General features: G+C 35.6%; 1 long non-coding RNA gene across 1 annotated transcript in view; it reads left to right on the forward strand.

Annotated features, from left to right (window-relative positions):
- LOC118351514 (uncharacterized) overlaps positions 1–7384 on the forward strand; it is a 31830-nt gene extending 24446 nt beyond the window's left edge. The window contains exons 3-5 of the long non-coding RNA XR_007403851.1: positions 3252–3350; positions 5439–5596; positions 6321–7384. This is a non-coding gene — a long non-coding RNA (uncharacterized LOC118351514). The remainder of the gene's footprint in view (positions 1–3251; positions 3351–5438; positions 5597–6320) is intronic.
- The last annotated feature ends 560 nt before the right edge of the window (positions 7385–7944 follow it).

Raw genomic sequence — 7944 nt, forward strand, 5'->3', positions numbered from 1 at the left:
GCCAAAGGGTCACACTCTATGGTGTGAAGGAGACTTCATTTCAAGTGGCTTCTCTGACGCCAAATGTACCCATTGTGTCATAGAAGAGGAAGTGCTCCCGCTTTTACGTAGGTCACTGTGGTGTTGCCACATATCATGAGCATGATGTGATAGGCCCACAGAAAACTTGTGAAATGCAAGACTTCCAAAGGTGTGCTGGGTTCCTTTATCAGAATTTTAAGACTGGTTAGGATAAACTGTCTTTGCTCAAAAGACGAATTGCAGAGTTTCATATTTTTCTCCATATTTACTTAAGCATCTATTTGATATCAACTGACCAGCTAGTAAAATAGGAACAATAGGAACAACTTTGTCCATATATACATATATGTGTATAAATGCCTCCTAACTATTTTTTTTCCTTTTCGTACTGTACTCTCTCTTTATCCATGGTTTCAGTTTCCATGATTTCAGTTATTCAGTTTCCAAAGTCAACTGTGGTTGGAAAGCAGATGATCCTCCTTCTGAGGAATCATCTGAATGTCAATAGTTACCTAATGCGATGTCACAGAACCCGTGTCATTCACCTCGCTTTGTCTCAACACATATTTTATCGTCTCCTATCATGAGAAGGGTGAGTATAGAACAACAGGATGTTTTGAGAGAGAGAGAGAGAGAGAGAGAGACCACATTCATATAACTTTCATTACAGTAGATTGTTATACTTGTTCTATTTTATTATTTTTGTTACCCTCCTTTTGTGCCTAATTTGTAAATTAAACATTCTCATAGGTACATAGGTATAGGAAAAAACAGCATATATATATGTATGTGTGGTTCAATACTATCTGTGATTTCAGGCATCCACTGGGGTAGTTGGAACATACTCCCCATGACTACTGTATATTTATCCACATCCCTTCTTACTCCCTCAGAGGAAGCTGATCTCATCAAAGTGTGTGTGGAGAGCTAAACTTTTATACTGGAAGCTTATTGATGAGCCCCAAAACTACATCCCATGAGGCACTGAGGGAGAGACCAGAGAATCTTTCATGATGCCATCTTTAGACTGAGATCACATTGTTCTGAATAAGCCTGCTGTACAGCTAGTCAGTTTAGGTTTAAGCGTTTGCCAAACTGAGTTTCCCCAAACTGCATGTAACTCTCACCTCTGTCAATCAAACCCACAAGTTTAAAATATGTAGAAGGAAAAGAGTACCAAATCCTTCCAAAGATCCATTAGGCATGTATTTTGAAGCATGAAGTGGGGTGGAGATATATATATATATGAAAGAAGTAAAGTTTGCCTCCCAGGCCAAGTGTTTTCAAGTTCTCATATGTCTCAATGAAAGCCAACCTAATTAGTATAAATCAGAGTTTTGTATTATAGACGTTCAAATATAATGAGTTCTTTTATGACAGATTGCAGTAGGTGAGATATATGTTATTCAATGGTATGTCTAGGAAAAAAATAAATATGCTTCATTTCTTCATTAGAGAATGCTTATTTATAGTGCAATATATATCTACCTCCACTGTAACATTAAAGTTTTGACTGCTTTTTAACTATAAAATGTGATATTGTTGTGGCAGCTGCACTATTCAAATGATAGCTGTAGTACAGCTGCTCTGGGGGGGGGAGATTTATTGCTTCCCTACATGGATAAGGATATGTGCATATTTACTTTTAGTTTCATTGCTGGTGTCCTATATTTTAATGACACAAAGCGATACAAAAGAACATTATAATAAGAAGCCCTTTAATTCTGCAAATACAAATGGCACACTTCATATAAAACTTTATGTAAATTCCCTGTCTTTTTCCTTCCGTGAAATGGCCAACCTCGGGAGCGATCTTATACTCCTGGGAGTTCCCTCATATTTGCTTTTGGCCCTTCTTTCGCACCAAAGTCACTGGCTAGGAGGAAGAGGGTTGGAGGTGAGGGAGAGAAGATAGGAGAAGAGAGGAAAAAAGGAGAGAGTCGGGTGACTACCCCAAAGTCGTGCAGCCTGTTTTTGCATGTGGTGACTCATTTCTGAGGCAAATGGGTTGATTTGAAACTTTGGGCTCAACCTCAAGTCAGTTTGAAAGCACACAGTTTGCTGTACAAGAGACAACGACGGAAAGGATAGAAAGTTGAAAAAAAGCTTTTCCAACTGCTTTTGTCTCTTGTTCTTTGTCTTAATATTGTCTTGAACCAATAATGTAGTGACAGATGAGCAGAATTCTGAGCTGATGGCAGTTTGGATTAGATCTGATAAGCATTCAGTTCTATTTGGTATTGAAACAGAGCTGGAAATCACATGAAGACAGGCTTTTTTGGAAAAGTCCATTACTTGGTAGTTTCTGATGGGTTGAAAGTGCTGCTAGAAGAGTCTTCAGAGTATTTGGGGATTTCATGATTGATATCAGGCAATACAGAGGTGCTCAATGTGCTTTCAATGGTATTAACCACACTCTTTAAGGTACAGAAAAGTTTTGATGTGTTCTTTCATTATCCCAAACCCCTGAGCTATCCCTTATACTCCTATCCTTATCTCATTTTTTTTTGTTCAGAGACTTGTGGGTTTAGAATGCTCTTTTAATTATTTCTATTTACACACTAATAACCTGTGAAATTAGCAGATATACATGCCCTATAGCGTATGAGGTTTAAGGGGACATGTCTTGATCTTTCAATTACTAGAGAAGTAATTTATAGCTCTCAAAATGTCACCACATACATATTAGAAAATAAATTGGCAATTCAAAAGTCATTCAATAAGCAGATCAGGTTATTTTACCTGTACTTAAAGAAAATGAAAATATAGATCTTTCTTGTCTATTTCCTTTCTTTCTTTCTTTCTTTCTTTCTTTCTTTCTTTCTTTCTTTCTTTCTTTTCTTTCTTTTATCAGTAATTTGGTAGCATTGTTGGTATTTTTCAAGCTAATTTGATGTTTTAGGTATTCATTTTTGCACTAGAGTCTTACATGGGGATCGTTCTTTGCTCTTTAGCCACGTGCAAACCACATTTCCATTAAGTATTTATCAAAATGCAATTTCTAAAAAGTTCATAGGTGTCTTTTTTTTAACAAAGTCCAAATAGCTGCCTTTCTGAATTAAACAGACAGACAGTTTTGGTACATGAATTATTGTTTCTGTAATAATTGCCTGCAACTGAATAACACATGGAGACCATCTTTGATAAATATAGAAATAACTGAGTTTGCTAAATAGTCTTTGCATTATTTCATTATAAAGCTATGCCAGTCAATTAATTCTTCTTTCCAGCATGTGAACACATTGTGCACCAAGTACTGAAATCAGAGTGTTAGGATCCTACAATCTACAATAGACTAGATACTTATTTGCGAAGAACACAAGGAACAGGTACACACTTACTTTATTATTTCCTCATGAATAATTGTCTTGGTTTAAGTTACTTACTAAGAATATGAAAAAAGTTCCAAGATGACTATTCCTTAGCACCAGGACCTACCCTGCACCACTGTCCCCCATGTCCCACCGTATCACCTGGCAACCAATCACAAAGTTTTACCATGAATGGATATTTTACCTGAATCCATTTTAAAGATTATGGACATGGGTTCTATTTTTCAGGTGTTTTCTAAATACCTCGTTAGTATTATGTATGTGCTTCTGATAATTTAATTTTTTCTTGATATAAAAAATAAAACTATAAAAATGCAGAATTTCACACATTTCCATTCTGGATTTTAATACCAATATTAAAAGTGACAGCACCTACCAAAAGTATGGAATTCTTTGAGTAATACAGATGAGAAAACCTCTGGTAAAGAGAAAATCATCACATGAATAAGTTCATAACTAAATTTATTTTTTTCATCTACTGAACTGTATTTTATCCTAAAATTAGTTCCATCAATTGATTAAAAGTAATGACATCTTTCCTGCTATAAATTTAACATGAAACACTATAAAAGGGTGAAAATTTATTGAGAATTTGAAGTTAATAATTTTAGAGTGATAATTTAGTTTTCATTTATATCTTTTAAATTCCACCACCTTAAGATGCTACAAGGAATTGATCGATTGATTGATTTCAGTTTAATGTATGCTTTTTCAACACACTTGGGTCAATTATTTTGATTGAATCACCTGATAGCTGGCCAGTTATTAACTAGAAATTTGAATAAACTGGTGTATGTCCAGTTTTTACCTTTGAAAGAGTTTATAAGTGGTTTATAAATGGTCCCTATAGAAAGTGGGAGGAAAAGCTGAAAGCTTAACATATTTCAAATGCAGTTTCATTGAGAGTGAGTTGTCCCTTTTCTAATGGAGAAGAATGACTGCCTTATTCTTTGCTGTCAAATTGTGACTACATTTGGGGACGGGTAAGTGAGGGGTGGTAATGTGAAAAGATAGTTGAGAAGCCTAGTTCTATATTGGGAATTTGAAATCATAATGGCATGGCATTCCTATAGAAAAGCCTAGCAAATAGTATTATTGGGCATGTTAAGTAACCGTGGAATGGAGAAATTAGGTAACATGTTTAATGTCACCCAGCTATATAAGTGGTACAGCCACAATATAGGAGCTACCAGAAGAATCATTGGTATTGTAGAGAAATGCCTTCCAATAGATATATGAACCACAAATGCAAGCTTTATATCTAATTTTGTTTTCTAGTCATATTCAAAAGAATAAGAGGAAACAGGTGGAATTAATTTCAATAATGCATTTTATTAACTATATCCATTTTATTTCAAAATGTAGTAATTAAAATTACTGTTGATGCAACTTACATTATTTTATTCATACTATCCAAATTCAGTATATATTTTCACTAACAGCACATCTCTTTTCAAGCTAATCATGTGTGCTCTGCTCACTAGTTCTATGTAACTAGTGACTACCATATTGAACAGCATAGCATTAGAGTCTTTGAGAATCCAAAAGTATCACACATAGTATTGTTATTGATTAGCTAGTAACCTAAGCTGGTAATTAAAATGGCCCAGAAATTCCAAAGAAAATGGTCCTAATGACATAAACATTAATTTTGGGTCATGTAGTGAAGGGCTGGTTTCATTAGGGAAGAACATAAATGTTGTAAGGGAATATGTTAGTTAGATGGATTAGAGCACAGGAGAGCAAGGATGTTCAAGTCTGCTGGTTGGTGAAGCTATGGAGATATGGTTTCCTGGCTATAATTTTATTTGTGATACACAAATATTGTTACATGCTACTATCTCTGAACTGTACTATGTACTCAGAAATAAAAACATGAAAATGGTGTCTATGGAGTCCATTGATCCAAGAGCCCACTGGTGTGTGATACACCCACATGTATGTTCAAGGAGAGAATGACAAGTTCTTTTAAAACAGGGCATCAACACTATTGGGTATTTACCCAAAGAAAATAAAAACACTAAATTTAAAATATATATGCATGCTATGTTTACTGCAGCATTATTGTTATTTGTCATTTACAAGGGTCAAGATACGGAAGCAACCCAAGCGTCTATCAATAGATGAATGGATAAAGAAGATGTGGTATATATATACATACCATGGAATATTACTCAGCCGTAGAAAAGATGAGATCTTGCCATTTGCAACAACATGGCCTGACCTGGAGGGTATTATGCTAAGTGAGTAAGCCAGAGAAAGACAAATGCCGTATAATTTCACTTCTTTGTGGAATCTAAAAAACAAAACGAATGAATAAACAAAATGTAGAACCAGACTTATAAGTACAGAGAACTTATAAATACAGAGAACAAACTAATGGTTGCCGGAGAGGAGGAGGTCAGGGAATGGGCAAAATGAGTTAAGGGGAGTAGGAGATACAGGCTTACAGATATTGGATAAGCCACAGGAACAAAAGCATAGGGAATGTACTGAACGGCATTATAATAGTGTTATGTGGTGACAGATGGTAGCTACGCTTGTGGTGAGCATAGCGTAAACTTGTTCAATCAGCATGTTATACACTTAAAATGAACATAACATTGTGTGTCAATTATACTAAAACAAAACAAAACAAAAAACTGGACGCTGTTAGATATTCAAAGGGACGGAAGGACCATGTCAACAATCCCAGCTAGCTCAATGCCAAAATATTAGCTGCATATATAGAAGGCAACTAATGCAGCAGAGAAAAGGAAAACAATAAAGAAGTCCATCTAGAAAATGACTAGGTTCGACCCTTAACAATTGGCCTTTATGGCTGGGAAGATTTTAGAGAAGAGGGATTGACAGTGAAACGAGTTCATCTTTTTAGAAGATATAGGTGTTTTATGGCTACTGAAATTAATGAGTAGTTCTAATAACTATATTGGTTTTATGTTCTCTTCAAATAATTGCTTTTTCTAGGCGGATTTCCTTACCAATAAAATGAGGATAATGTGCATCTAGACGTCATTAAAAATATATAAATTAAAAGCAAACCTCTGATATCTCACAGCCTGGGCTCAAACCTTGGATCTCTGTGATGTGGGGCAAGTTACTCTCTCTGATCCTCAGTAATGTCAAGTGTAAAAGGAGGACAATGACCCTCTATTCACTGGTTTTATTGAAGATTTTTATTAATATATGCAAGAGGATTAGAACATTGCCTGGCATATAAATGCTCAGTGGATGTTAGTTATTGTAATTATTATCATTATTATTAAAGTTACCTGGGGAATTTTTAAATAACACACTTTCCTTGACTCTATTTCATATTAACTGAATTGGCCTCTGGGGAACTGCTAGTGTTTATAAAATTCCCCGGTGAATCTGAGGACCGGTGGAGTTTGGAAACCACACTGGTGCATGGAGGACAAGTATTGCTGGTGCAGCCAATTGTTCTCAAGATGAGCTGTAACTCATAATAGCAGTGATGTTTGTCTGAACCCTATACTGGTGTCACCAGGGAACTTTAAACATCTGGATGCCCAGAGAGCACCCAGACCAATTAAATAAGAAATGGCTCAAGGTGAGTCCCAGACTTCAGTATTTCAACCATCCTCTTCCTCCCCGTCACCACTCTATGGAAGCAGCATGTGTAAAAGGCAGGGGACCTCTGATCTTAGGTAGGTTTAAATCCCATATCCTAATTTTTTTTTTTTTTTTAGAAAAATGTTTCTAAGGTTTTAGATGATGGCAAATTGACATAAAAATAGCACATTAAGAAGAGCTTTATGAAAAGGGTGCTTAACTGACCCAGTGTTATCTTTCGCTGCCCTTTTTTATATGGATGAATAAAGACAGATAGGAGTTAATTGCTCTTCAGCTAGATCGAGGTCAGTCTTTTGTACCGAAATCTTAGAAGTAGGTTAAATGGGAAGGTATTTTTTGTATTACTGTACTTAACCTTGACTAGGGTCATTTATTGCAGTGTTTTCCTAAACTTAGCTGAGCATCAGAACCACCTGGGGAGCAGTTTCAAACATGGATTTCTTAGCCTCACCTCACAAGATTTTGATTTGGTCGGTTAAAGATGAGACCCAGGAACCTTCGTTCCTTAAGAGCTTCCCGTATAATCCTAATGATATCATTATCATTCGCTGTGTGTAGTGAATCAAGGTACCAATGGGTGGCAAAACTGATGTTTGTTAGTAATTAGAAAATGTTGACATAATAAAAGAAAAACAGTGTTGTTTTCCCTTTGGTATATACTTAGCTACATAGACCTTCCCAGGCCATGACTTATCTTGAAAATGACCTTTTCTTATCCCCTGTTTGGTACTTGGCATCCAATAGTATCAAATGTTACAAACAACTTTTTAATGATACAGATAAGTTTCTAGGCTTTTTGTTATATAATCAACCCTCACAACAATCTTTTGGGTAGGAAATATTACCTCTATTTTACAAATTAGGAAACTAAAATCTCAGATGGTTAAATAACTTAGTTGCAATAACATAGCAGGTAATAGTAATGGGAACTGAAGTAGAAGCCAGGTGTATGTAACTCTGAACCTTTGCTCTAACGATTAGTGAGCAGCAAAACCCT

Source organism: Canis lupus, chromosome 19 (assembly GCF_003254725.2).
Source record: "Canis lupus dingo isolate Sandy chromosome 19, ASM325472v2, whole genome shotgun sequence".
In the NCBI taxonomy this organism is placed as follows: Eukaryota; Metazoa; Chordata; class Mammalia; order Carnivora; family Canidae; genus Canis; species Canis lupus.